We start from the raw sequence: 15,126 nt of genomic DNA on the forward strand, positions 1-15,126 counted from the left end.
AATCCAAATTTTTATTTATAAGGATGTGAAGGCTCCGCGATTCCCCCCGATCTCGTGCTGAGATCTGATTGGCTGCAAACACTTCAACAAGGAAGTGTTGTTTGTAATGTTGAGACTCTGCTTCAGTGGAGTCCCTAAAAAAAAAAAAAATATTAAGAAAAGGGCTAGGGTAGGGCACCCTGATCCCTTGGTTCTGATGCCAGGGTCCCAGAGGGACCACCTCAGAACAAAAAAGCATTTTTTTAAAAAAAATTGTGGGAGTTGTTGTGGATCTGTGGATCCGCCAATTTTTTAAAAAAAAATAAGTAAAGGCTTCTCCAATAATTACCCTGCAAATTATTTCACTCATGGCATCTTCAATAACATAATTGATAATACCAATGTAATATTTGTAGCGTGCATGACAGGGGAGAGAGTTATAGTTACCTTAGGGCAGCAGTTATAATTACTTTAGATAACATTTGTTTTTTTAAAACACTTTAAAATAATCCATAATGGAGACCTCAAGCTACTGACATATAGGCCCTCATTATGATTTCAGCAGTCCATACTGTAGTCCGACGAACTCATGCCTGCCATATGACCGTCTGAAGACCGCCATATAATAAATGCTTGCTGCTCTTCCGGCACAGTTTGGGCGGAAAGCCGCCAGCAGCCATACTGGTGGTTGGCAGTCTAGTGGAGGTTGCGCCATCACCATGTCACCACAACACCACCTGCCGCATTACAACACTGTAGATGGTGTGGTGGTGTTGTGTTGGCAGGGTGCTGGAGGCGGAGCAAGCGCCATGGTCCCCCTTCCCTCCCGGACGACCACCGTGACCACCAAGTAAGGTGATCGTCCGACGGGGGTGTTGAGTGTTGTGTGCGTAAATGGGTGTGTGTGTGTGAATGGAGGGTATAGTGGGTGTTGTGGATGTGTTTGTGCATGTGTGTGCAGGTGTCTGTATGCTTGTGTGAATGCGTGTAAGCAGGAGTGGGGGAGTATGAATGTATGTATGCAGAGGTGGGGAAGTATGAATGCATGTTTGCAAGGGTGGGGGGAGTATGAGTGCATGTATGCGGGTATGGGGGTAGTATGAATGACTGTATGAGGGGGTGTGGACTATGAATGTGTGTATGTGGGGGAGTATGAATGCATGTATGTAGGGGGTGGGAGGAGTATGAGTGTGTGTATGTGGGGGGAGTATGAGTGTGTGTATGCGGGAAGTGGGGGTGTCGTGGCCGTGTGTGTATGTGTGTATGAATGAGTGAGAGTGGATGTGTGCATGTATGTATGTAAGTATGGTGTGTGCATGCGTAGTTCTAGGGGACTGGGGGATCAGTATGGGGACTGGGGGGCGGGAGGCTTCGCTACTTGGGGGACCTGTGATGGGGTCAGGGGGTTGGGAAGTCCTGTTGTGGTGACAGGAATTATTATTCCTGTCGCCAGTATCCTTTCTGCCAGGGATTTTGTGGTGGGACTGCTGCCACGGAATCCCTGGACAGAAAGGATACTCATAATCCCGCAGGCGGTGTTAGATGGACCGCCGTGTTCAAGGTGGTCAACCTTCAGCCAGGAGGTCCCACCTCCCTGGTGGTACAGGCGTTAAACTGGCTGTGATGCCAGTTCAGCCCTTCGATCATAATTTGGCGGTCCTGTCCTGCCGTGCTGTTGGACCGCCACCACCGCCATGGCGCGGCAGGACCACCAAACTCATAATGAGGGCCATAATGTTATATACCTTATACCTAACATATCTAGGGTAGGAGTCAGAGAAAAAGTACTCAGCAGAATGAACTGTATGCAAGTACTTACTTTCTTTGTATTTTTTACTGGCCACTGTGTTACTTCTAAGTTTGTTCCATCACAATGTTGCTAGTTCATGCCATTGCAGTGGATTGAGAGTTGATTTTCTTTTGATCCTCACCACATTCCCATCATTGTATCTTAACCTCTTTGCAATTTCAAGTTAGGCATGTTGTTCTGTATGCATGTTGTTCTATATATTACGCACGGCCTACTTGCAGATCAAAAATACTATACAAAACGGGCACATAACTCAACAGAACATTTTAAGAAGGATTTACAAACAAAGTTAACCCAATTAATGGAAATACATTTAATTTGCATGGATTTACTGAGATATATGACAATAGAAAATCCCATATCACCCATGAGATACTTCCTCCACCTCCCTGGCCAATAAGAAATTTAAAAAAAACATATACAGTTATTGGGAGAATAGCACAATCATCATTACAGCCTTTTACATTCAAACCATCAGCCCACCAGGGGGAAACCAGCAAATTGGATGAACACACTAATTTAGAAAAAGCGAATAGATGGCTAAATGGTAACAAAAATAAATGGCACAAAATTAAAGGCACCATTAAACTGAAAAGTGGCAAAAGTGTTAAAACAAAACATGCTAGGCTTGTTGCTAGACTGGATGATCAAATTAATAAAAATGATAAATGGCACATAAGGAAAGGCGTCATTAAGCGTACACAAAAAAACAGACACATGGCAATGTGTATCACATTGGAGAATAAACATACAGCCAAACTGCAATGCAAAAAGCATGACCATTTGACCAAAGACGTGCAAAGTTGAGATAGAATCACATTGTGACTAAGCCTCTTTAAACATGAAGAAACATCAAGGATAATTTGAAACTATAATTCATAAACATTAATGGTGCTTGGATCGTGCATTGAACAATAAATGGAGAGAATTAACTCAATAAAATCTATCAGATACTAGGGGGCATATTTATACTCTGTTTGCGCCGGAATTGAGTCTTTTTTTTTTAACGCAAATCCGACGCAAAGCTAACTCCATATTTATACTTTGGTGTTAGACCCGTCTAGCGCCAAAGATCTTGGAGTTTGCGTCATTTTTTAGCGTGGACACCTACCTTGCGTTAATGATATGCAAGGTAGGCGTTCCCGTCTAAAAAATGACTCCAAGGCATGTGCGCCTTATTTAAACTCGCGTACAAAAATGGTGCACAGGAGTGGGCGGGTCAAAAAAAATGACGTCTAGCCACTTTTGCGTCATTTTTTAACGCCTGGTCAGGGCAGGCGTTAAGGGACCTGTGGGCTCGGAAGGAGCCCAGAGGTGCCCTCCCATGCCCCCAGGGACACCTCCTGCCACCCTTGCCCACCCCAGGAGGACGCCCAAGGATGGAGGGACCCATCCCAGGGAACTTAAGGTAAGTTCAGGTAAATATTTTTTTAAATAATTTTTTTGTGGCATAGGGGGGCCTGATTTGTGCCCCCCTACATGCCACTATGCCCAATGACCATGCCCAGGGGACAGAAGTCCCCTGGGCATGGCCATTGGGCAAGGGGGCATGACTCCTGTCTGTGCTAAGACAGGAGTCATTTCAATGGGGGTTGGGAGTCAAAACAAAAGGCGCAAATCGAGTTGAGGCCAATATTTTGCCTCAGCCCTGACTTGCCCCATTTTTTGACGCCCAAGCTCCATTTTCCCCTACGCCGGCGCTGCCTGGTGTGGGTTATTTTTTTATACGCACACCAGTCAGCTGCGCCGGCTAACGTCATTCCATAAATAAGGCGCCAGCATGGCGCATTGGAATGGCGTTAGCCGGCGTTAAAATTTTTGACGCACAACTGCGTTGGCGCAGTTGTGCGTCAAAAAGTATAAATATGGCCCTAGATGCGCGTCCCTATGAACTCTGCACACATGTTGATTTCACTTTTGCACGTTAAATCATGCAACTGTAAAGCTTATATACTTTTCTATTTGTGCACTTACACACTTTGATATGAAATACAGATCCCAGAACAGAAGAGAGTAATGGGTGAATGGAAATTACTTTAAAAAGTGGAGATTAACAGTGAGGCAGCCGTAACCCGTGATCAAGGTCCAGGGGGATGAAACTGTTTCGGCGTTTATCTGCCTTTCTGCTTTGTATACAATTAAACAGACAGTAATATGCTATAATCATGAGTGTGGCACTTTCTTAAGTTACAAGGAATAACAAGAATTGGTTATACAATGGTTGCAGTATGGTCCTACTGCATGAGTCCTGTACAGCTGAAACTGAGTTAGAGAGCAGGACCAGATGGAGCAAGTTACTTTTACAGTTTAGGTAGTAGATGGTAGATTTATGTGGCATATGCTGCATAATTTGACTTTTCAGGCTGCAAAATGTAATCCACCCTGTTGCATAGTTTTGTGTTTTCATGCCACAGAATTCTATACACTCTAGTGATAGCATTGTGCATTTTGCAAGGAGCACACCTGCACATCAAGGCAAAGTGGCTACTATGTGATTATTTGCTCTTGAGATCAAAGGTATACCTGTAGCTTTGGGGAATCACTTTAATGCTGGTAAATGTCCCAGAGCTCTCCCAACAATAAAGTTTTATGTAAGCAATGTAAAAATTATGCTGTGATGATGAGTATGCAGAAAAATGAAATAATACTATGTCTATTTTAGTGTCTTTGGAGAACCTGCAGATTTAGAAAAGAAGTTTAGGTAAGATGACTTCATCTTTATCCACTGTTGCGCACATCTCACACGCACCACACATCCTCCAACTGTTTTAGAACAACAAATCTGCTTTCTAGCAAGGATAGTATTTTAGAAGGACGGTTTTAGCCAGTAGCAGAGAGAGCATCTTGTTGGATGACTGCTGCCCAAGTACTGACTCAGGTTATGGAGGACAGCTCTGAGGCAGGATTTCAGACTGAGACAGCAGATACTGAGACAGCATCTGAGGGAGAAGAAAATGGAGCAGAATCTGAAGTGATTTGTCAGTTGGCGGGTTATCACATTACGACTCATCTTCCCATGATTCGAGGTACATAATGATTGCAGTCATGCTGTCCCTTTACAGGCACAGTCTGTGCAGCCGGGCAACCATATTAGTTTAGACCAACTCAGAGAGCAGGCATATGCAGTGGCAAGCACAGACAAAGTGCTCTCTTGGCAGCCGCCCAATTTAGTTCAGCTCCACATTATGCCTTTGACTCACAAAGCTGGATGTAAAGTTGATTCAGCTAATTTTGTGCCAAATTACTACATCCATCTCTTTTTGGATGTTGAGTCCCTTAATCAAATTGTGCAGCAAACAAATTGGTGTGCAAAACAATTTCTGAGTGAGCCCGGAGGGCACTCTAGGGCCTCATTTTAGGGCACTTCGCTTGAGAAGATGAAGATATTTTTGGGCCCTTTGCTCAAAATGGGGTTAGTGCACAAACTAACCATTCAGTTCTATTGGCCTACTTGCATGGTTTGGGTAACCCCCATCTTTGCACCATACATGAGCAGAGCTCATTCTTTGCTTTTGCTGTGCATGCTACATTTCAATGATGAATCTTCTGCATTGCCCTGGGAACATCCAGACCGGGACAGGATGTTGAAAATTCAGCCTGCTGTGGAACATTTGTCTGCCAGGTTTCCAGAGATTTATACTCCTGGAAAGAATATTGCTATTTGATGAGTCCTTGATCCTGAACAAAGGGTGCCTACTGTTCAGGCATTAAATTGCGAGCAAAAGAGCTTGTTATAGCATTAAGCTGAACATTCTGTGTGAGAGATCTACTGGCTATGTGTACAGCCTGAGAATGTATATAGGGAAGGACTTCAGAGGAAGATTGTATGTGAGCTTGTCCATCCACTCCTTCACAAAGTTTATAAACTTTATATAGACAGTTTCTATACAGGAGTAGAGCTGTTCAGAGTGTTTTACAAACTGGCATTGTACCCTTTGATATAGTTCATTGTTGCTGTAACGTTTTCCCTCTGGATATTATATGTAACAAGCTCCAAAAATCCTAGAGCACTGTGTTGCATTTCAACAAACTGCTCGCAGTCAAGTTCTCGGATAAGCGTGATCTGTACATGCTCACTACAGTTCATGATGAGAGCACTTCCACATTCATGGTGTGAGGTCTGATGACCAAAGTTCACAAGCCCACCTTTGTACTTGATTACAACTTGTACATGGGCTGAGTGGATAAGAATGACCAGGTTCTTCAGCCATACAATATGAGTCGTTGAACTTGCACTTGGGACAAGAAACTGTTTAGCCACCTGATACAGATCACAACACACAATGTGTATGTTATTTTGTCGTCAGACAACCACAGGAGGCCTCATGTATTCCCTTGACTTTCAGTTGTCCATCATTGAAAGTCTTACAGAAGCAGCAGCCTCCACTTATATATCTTCTGGAGTATAGGAAGTGAAAACAATTGTCATACAAGATATTGGGCCTGATTCTAACTTTGGAGGACGGTGTTAAACCGTCCCAAAAGTGGCGGATATACCACCTACCGTATTACGAGTTCCATAGGATATAATGGACTCGTAATACGGTAGGTGGTATATCCGCCACTTTTGGGACGGTTTAACACCGTCCTCCAAAGTTAGAATCAGGCCCATTGTGTCTTCTACCCTTTTTCAATAACATTGGGTATGACACAAGTTAATAACTGAGTTTTCACACTTTCAAAGTGAATGTAGAAGTGTTGGTGAATGAGTCCCACAGGACATTTGTTTGGCTTATTATTTTAGGAAACTTAAGCAGTATTCCCAAGCATGGTTGCCTTAGTTTCAACTGTAGATATGTTCACGCAGTTTGAGGAATGAAGCCATGGAAGGTGTAATCAGACACCCCCAACTTGCGTCAACAAACTGAAAAGAGTTGAATTTAGCACAGTAAGGGGCATATTGATACTTGGTTTGCGCCATTTTTGCGTCATTTATTTTGATGCTAACACAGGGAAAACTTAACTCCATATTTGTATTTTGATGCTAGACCCATCTATCATCACAATATAGGAGTTAGCATCATATTGTGGATGCAGCAAACTACCTTGCACTAATTAGATGCAAGGTAGGCATTGCCGTCCACAATATCACACTAACCCCCTACTGCTGTATTTATACTATGGTGCAAAAACTACATGCACGTAGTAATGTCATTATTGAATGCCTGGGTCAGAACAGACATTAGCGGACCTTAGGACCCATTTCCATGGCTAAACACCATGGAATAGGTCCACCGAGGCCTATCCCAAGCCCCAGAAACACCCCTACCCACCCTAGAGGGGTGCCATGGCATGGGGACCCCATCCTGGGTAAGTATTGGTAAGTGTAACCTTTTTTTTCTGTGCCATTGGGGGCCTCTTTCATAGGGCCCCCTGCCAGGCACTGGGTATTTTGGCCTTGCCCAGGGGACACTGGTCCCCTGGGCTGGCCATTGGGGTGGTGGACATGACTGCTGTCTTTAGTAAGACAGGAGTCAATTTTGGTTGGTAGTGCGTCAGAAAATGACGCTAAGCTAGGTAGCGGCATATTTATTGCATCTAAGCAGCCTAGCATAATTTCTGACCCACTACTGCCTTCTCCCCTCTCCCCATCCCCCCAGGCTTGCATCTTTTCTTAAGAAAATAGCCTGTCCTTTGCACCACTGTGAGCCATTCCATAAATATGGCAGCCGGCTGGTGCAATGGAAAGGCACTAGCAGGCGCTATGGATTTTGATGCAAAACTGCGTTGGTGAAGTTTTGCGTCAAAATCCATAAATATGGGTCTAAGTGTGCTGAAGAGAGGTGCATGAAAGATATGTTTCCTTGTGCTTCAAGCATCTAGGGATGGAAAGCATTAGTATAGGCTCACTTGGTAGGTATACAGGATTAGTCAGGACTCTGGTAAGGACAGTGACATAAACGAGTAAGAAAAGCTTAGGGAAAGCATTCTTTCACAGGGATATCGCATAGGTAGAGTGCAGAAAGTAACAGTAGTACAGATACACATACCATGACGTTGTCCTCACATACAGATTTAAACCTATTGATGCCACCCTCTCACCACTACTGATTTACTCCCTCACTCAACTAAGCAGATAACTCCAAACCATACAGAACACAGCAGGCAGCCTTATCCCTCAACATCCCAATATGCACACATCCAGTACCTGAAACAGTTTCACTGACTCCCAATCCACAGCTCTTTTCAAACTACTGAAATACACATTCAGGGGCACTTTTAATGATGCTCCGGTGGTGCTATGCACTGCAGTGCATTTAAAAGTTGGTGTTAAGCCACTTTTTCTAGCTTAACTCCACCTTTTAAATGCTGCCCTTTCCCGCGCAGCACTTTGTGCGGAAGGGGCGTGCAATTGTTGCTGCTGTGGGCCTGCCACAGCAACATCCATTACTTTTGAGTTTTCATAAACATGAGGCAGCGCCAAAATCTAACTTCACCCCAGGGGTGGCGTTAGCAGGATGCATGAGCAAATCACCATTTAAGAATGTTTTTGTGCAGGAAGGTGTCACCTCCTGCACAAAAACAATCTCCCCTTCAACGCAGCCATCCTTGCACAATGGTGCAGCAAATATAGTGCCGGTGCAGAGGGAAACACAGGGGTGCACCGTATTCTATTAAATATGGTGCATCCCTGTGTTGTGAAAATGGCGGTGCGTGACGCTGCCAAATTTGGCACAGCAACGCGCATCGCCTTTTTCCCTTAAATCTGTCCTTCAATGTCACTTGTCCAGCATACCTCAATTATGCCTTAGATTTCAGAAACCTTCCAGACACATTTGCTCAGCATAGGCTGCACCAGAGCAAGGAGAGTAGACTTCTCGTAACTGGCTCCAAAAGGAAGGAATGACCTGCCTCTACACAGATAGATCATCTCTAAAATTAATGCATTCTGCATGAAGCTCAACACTTGACTCTTCAGTTACTCCATAGATCACCCCTGCCTGCTCTTGCATCAGTGACAGGATACCCTTTTGGGTAATAGCACATTTTACTAAAAGTTCATACCATTTCAGAGAACACTGCACTCAATGCAACACATATAGAAAAATGCTTTACCTGCTTGCCATGTTCATCCTCGGTCAGAACTCAGTAGATGCTCAGTTTGCTGCATGATAAGTGAATTTCAGTCACAGCACTGCATATAAGAGTGGATGGGACATATGCTACATTATCATGACTACTTTGTGTCAAAAACTACTATTCTTAATAGTTTATGATATTCTCTTTAGGGATCTTTGGCAGTATTCCCCAACATGTTTGCCTTAGTTTTAGATATGCTCACTAAGTTTGAGGAATAAAGCCTCAGAGGCATATTCAGAAAATCCCCAACTTGCATCCACAAACTAGAAGGAGTTGGTTTTGCCACAGCAAGTGTACTAAAGATGAATGTAATGCATGTCTTCCTGAGCCTCATGTGGCTGACATTGAAACCATTAGTAAATGTTTACTAGGCATGCGTAATGTTCAGAAAGAAGGAGGCAGTTACTTGACAGGTGGTAAAATGTAGTCAAATTGATTTAATCCTGTAGTGTATGAATGTGATGGGTCCTTGCATGGTGTCTGTGTTGATGTGAGTGCACTGATCTGTTGGATTGGGCCCGTGGCCAACAGTATAAAAGTCTGGTGTGTTCTGCGTGAATGGCTTGTGAATGGACCATAAAGCAGTTGGTGCCGTCACATTGCTTTATGGCTCACCTTCAGAAGTCTTGTTTTCAATTTTGAGATACGTTGAGAAGTATTTGTACTTTGAAGCCAGAATTTCTGCAGGTGCTAAAACCAGCCAGTGTAAGTGGTGGATTAGCTTAAAAGAATTAGTACAAGATTCATATTTATGATGGTAAAATGGCTCTAACTAAGAACTTCTATTTTTTTCTCATTATGGGTAGCTGTGGATTTTAGGTCCTTGCTCAGCCGGCACCTAGGCAAGCCTGCACATTTAGGGAGTCCAGGGGTGCATGATTTCTGGGCTTTCTAGGGTGTTATTACCAAGAAACCCTCACAAACGTCTAACTTTGGTAAGAAACATACATTTTCATCACATTTATGTGATGGAAAGACATGGAATCTGTGTGGAGCCACATGTTTCCTACCAAGCTGAGTTCCCACACTTGTGTGGATGGCCCACGTGAAAATGACACCAAAGACCCTGAATCGCTCTGTTGAGGGATAAGCAATAAAGGCAAGTGTGGTATTTGTGCTGGGGCCACCTATGCAAACCTACGAATCACAGACAATTTAAAAAACTAGATAACCAAAGGAATCCAGGATAGTGTGCCTTGCATAGATATTTCTCACCTACAATGCACTACAAACCTCAAACTCTGACTGAAATCACACATTTGACTTCCATTTATGTGATAGAAAGTTCTGGAATCCACAGGCATCCACAAACTTTCTACCACTTTCCATTACCCCACTTGTGCCGATAAAAATGCTACCCCACTTGTGTAACTGGGGCCAGTGCCTGCTACAGGAATGGCTCAAACCAAGGTCAATGGAAGCCCTCACCAAGGAACTCCGATTTACATTGGTTTGATCAATTTCACCCACACTAGGCCTACCCACACAAGAGAGGTACCATTTTTATCAGGAGACTTGGAGACATGCAGAGTGGATGGAAGTTTGTGGCTCCCCAAAGATTCCAGAACTGTCCATCACAAAAATGGGAGGAAATTGTGTTTTTGTAGTCACAGTTTGAGGTCTGGAATATGTTTTTTATAATTCTCAGGATGTTGGAAAAAAGGACACAAATTTGATGTTGCCATTTTGTGTGGAAAAAACCTTATGAAGCCTAAGCATGAACGAACCCAAATAGCCATAATAAGGTTCAGCACTGGGGGAGGGGGGCAGCAGTTGAGGGTTAATATAGACCTGTGGCAACAGGACTAATCTCCAGTACAGAATAGTAGTTCTGTCAGATTAGGTGAATCACACAATAATGAGTCAGTTTGGAAAATAGCATGCAATATATGGTAGAGCACAGAGGCCACCATTACGAGTGACCTTTTAACTCTGGCCCCATCAGAATCATGTGATTTGTGAAAACAACACAGACCCCTTAACGTTCAGAAGCAATTAAAAGCTCTGGGTGAAAGTTGGGCAAAACGAGGAAATACTAATAGGGTGAGACCTAGAATTACCAACTCCCCTTGTAACTCCTCATTGCTTAATAGACCCACAAGGTCCAACTTGCAATTGGCTGAGTTTCCCCCACCCCTGTGTCCTTAACTCGGGGAATCAGGGAAATCTGACCATTTATTGGGCCACTCATAATGAGGGCCTTAGTGGTAAACAAGGAAATAAGGCGATTTGATGAATTGTCATCAGAATATCAATTAGACATGGCACAAACATGGACATTTGATCAATTGGCTCATTGCCTACATGTGTGCATTTCAAATTCACCCATCCTAACTTATATTGAGAGTTTGAGGAGGTCTACTATTTCAAGTATGTACAGTATTTTGAATAACTCTCAAAACTCCACTCAAATACGGCATCCGGAATTTTTCAGCAGGAATGGCTGTTTTACAACTACACACAAGAGACGTGCATGCACACTGGATATATTTCATAAACTCCTATAAAATGTCAAGCTCAAATTTCACTACTTTAAAATCTTCCCTAATAGTCTCTGGCCACCACAAGCCAGGTTTGCTGCTGCATTCAGAGTGTTGAATATGCAGGAAGGAAGGAAGGCTGTGACACTCATGTACCATGGGGCTACTCACAATTGCAGTTCTACTGGACAGACATGTGAAATAAACTTCATGCTAATCTGGATGCAACAATCAGCCAATTAAACCACTTAGGCATTCTGTCATTCTACAAAACATGACTGAATGTATTGTACCCACGAAACATAGCTGTAGATGGTTCACAACAGTGTTTGCAGTAGGAAAGACATGAATTATCCAATACTGGAGGATACTAACACAATCTGTTCCCGATGAATGGGTATAAAAGTTAGCTAAGGTAGCAGAATGTGAGAGAACTATGGTGCAGATTTATACTTTTTGCCGCAAACCTGTGTTAGCGCAGGTTTGCGTCAAAAGGTATAGCACAGACTAGTGCCATTCCATGACGCCGGCCAGGCACCATATTTAGAAAGGAAGGTCACAGGGCAGGGAGGCTTAGGGGGAACCGGGGCTTGTGCGCCAAATTATGGCACTACACTGTTTAGAGGCAACAACAATTTCCTCTAAGCAGTGTAGCGCCATTTTCTGCTGCACAAGCCCCATGGACATGGCTCCTGTCTTAGTAAAGACAGGAGCCATGCCCACCACCCCAATGGCCATGCCGAGGGGACGAATGTCTTCTGGGCATGGCTATTGGGGCCAGTGCCGTCAGGGTCCCCAAGCGCTGTTGGCAAAAAAAAACATACTCACCCGGACATACCTTGGGTCCCCCATCCTTAGGTGACCTCCTTATGTGGGTAGGGGTGGGTGGGGGTGTCCCCGGGGACAGGGAAGGGCACCTGTGGGCAATTTCCATGGTCTCTGACCTTGGAAATCTGCCTACAGGTCCCTTACGCCTGCCAGACCCAGGCATTAAATAATGGCACTAAGCAAGCTTAGCACCATTATTTAAGACCCCATCCCCGTGCTGGATTTTAGCACGGGGAATAAATATGGCACAAAGGCCATATTGTCCTTTTCTGGATGGGAACGCCTACCTTACATCTCATTGACGCAAGGTAGGTTTTCCCCTCCAGAAAACGACGTAAACTTCATAACTTTGGCACTAGACATGTCTAGCGCCAAAGTATAAATATGGAGTTAGGTTTGCGCTGAATTGGTGTAAAAAAAAATGCGCTAATTCAGCACAAACCAAGTATACATATGGGCCTATATATAGAATAACAGTCAGCTATTTGCATGTACACTGAGGGCCTGATTCACAAACATAAATCTACACTTTTGTGTAAGTTTACAATATTTTTAGTATTCACAAACTATGAGTTTAATTTTACTAATACTAATTTTATTACTGTGGAGATTGCAGTCGGGCAGAAAACTCTGCATATAAAAAGATTGGACAAGCCTATCTTTTTATGTGTGGAGTCCCTGCCTCGAGTATGGATTCTCTGCAGTCATAAAATGACTATTAGTAAAATTATCCTCGGACTTTGGAAATACCACACAAATGGCAAAGTTACAAAAAAGAGTAAGTTGACCCTTGTAAATCAGATCTTATTATGGATACCATTATTGACTACTTGACCTCTCAAACCAACCACTCAGAATCATTTATCAAAATAGTGCTATGAAGGCCATATTTCTCATAAAGAGAACACTGACCAGGAACTGATGCCTTAATAATATGTGCGCTGGATACAGTAGAATTGTAAACAACTGAACTACTTGCATTGTAAGAAATGTCACAAAATCAAATATGAATCAGGATTGCATTGGGGGTATATCAGCTTAATAGAACAGCAGACATGTTTCCCTGGTGTCTTGATCATGCTTGTGACATTGGAGCACAGCTTTATTGATGTACAAGTGAAGTTTATCCCAGGCACCCAGGCAACACATCATTTTGGTTGCACCATCGTGCATTAGAAGAGTGACATAATAATGTAATCAAAATGACATATATTGTGTGTCCTAACATTACTAATGTAAGGTGGAGCATCTAGATTATATTACTAAAGGTGCATTCATAGCAAAGAATCAGAAATCCATAAATAAGTGGTTTCTAATGTTTGATTTTAACATGCTGGATTGTAGAACTATCTTACATTTATACTCATGTATTCAGATTGTGGTATTATGATGAAACTTTATATTATCATGTTTCATTTATAATTCTTGTTTTTCATTTATAATTGCAAAATGCATATCAAGTATTTCAAATGTGAATTCATTTCCTTACTAAGTTAGTATAACCAAAAGCCTCAAACATTTGATTTCCTATGTCTAACCTTCAAAGTGAAGTTTTGCTCATGTCGCAATATACTATATTTGCAGGTGCATTTGTGAGAGTCTATAGTTAATTAAAGGCATGTTATGTGCATTGAAGATAGTGAGGTATGGGAGGATACTTTGGCAAGAATAAAGGCACACCAGCGAACTTAGAAGAAAAGACTCCTTTTTGGGTACCAGACACCAAGAGACAATCAAGAATGTCCTGATGTGAGGTTCAATGGGAGTCTCCAATTTCAACAGTGCAAGGAAGGTGGAAAACTACTGGCATGGATGACATAGCTTTCTTGAAGGTTCAGTAGGTTTAATTGGTCCTCACCTAGTTAGACAAGAGCAGATACTCTTTATCCTTTGACGAGAGCAGATTCCCTTGAGACTTGAAGAGGTACAGTCATATCTTCTACTGAGGCGTCCATGATGCTGACACTTTCCTATATTTCCTGAGACCTAATTAGGATTTCCCTTTAGCTTAGATTGGGGTACTTAGATTAACTCCAATGATTAGGCAAGAGGACTGCAACTTCTATACAGATCATCAGATTTGGTTTCTCATCTTTTGTATTGCTTCAACTGAGATTCTTGTATGCCTTATGCTTCTACGATTTACTGTCATTCAAAGCTTTACTCCACCTTTGGTGATTCTTTACTACTATAGCATGTTCTTGGCATTCAGTTACATAAATCTGGCTTTAAACTTGTAATAAACATTTAAACTTTATCCTCTGCCTCCTGGATTTAATGTGTGATGAAATGGGTTACACTATAAATGGAATTGAAGGGTTTGTTTAACTCTCATTTTCACCTCAAGTACCCCAAAAAAGTCAGTTGGAGGAAGAGAAGCAGGACTATGGGCCTGACCTTCTTCAACCTTATCATCATTTTAATGTTTCTGAGACTCAAAACTGCATGTTATCCATGAGATACTTTTTGTTATAAAAGCTTCTGAATACTATTCAATGTATAATGTTTCACAAAGAAAAAATGTAAATAAAAGATTTGTGCAAAGAAGGATCATTTGTCTTTCATTTCTGTTGCAGTAGTACCTCATGACTTTAAATCACATACTCCCCGTCAAGTGACTCCTCATTGTTATTCTTTCTAGTGTTTCCCAGCTAGTAGAAGATGTTTTGGTTGATGATTGCTCTTCTATTAATAAGTCCATGTTCTGGACCAATATATACTCTATTGAAAAAGGTTCCAATGAGATTGTTTTGATGTCGCTGTGTGTCGTTGTTGGGTGGGAAAGAAATAATTATACCGGATGATTGATTGTTCTCTTGTTTCGTTCTCCAAATATTGCTCAATTGTATTTACATTTTCAACATGTACTTATTCCCCTCATATGGGTGAAATACAATGGCACAGTTTGATGGTCGTGGGCATGAGATGGCATGCTCTCGGGCAGAGCTG

The sequence above is a fragment of the Pleurodeles waltl genome, chromosome 1_2 (genome assembly GCF_031143425.1).
Source record: "Pleurodeles waltl isolate 20211129_DDA chromosome 1_2, aPleWal1.hap1.20221129, whole genome shotgun sequence".
NCBI lineage: Eukaryota > Metazoa > Chordata > Amphibia > Caudata > Salamandridae > Pleurodeles > Pleurodeles waltl.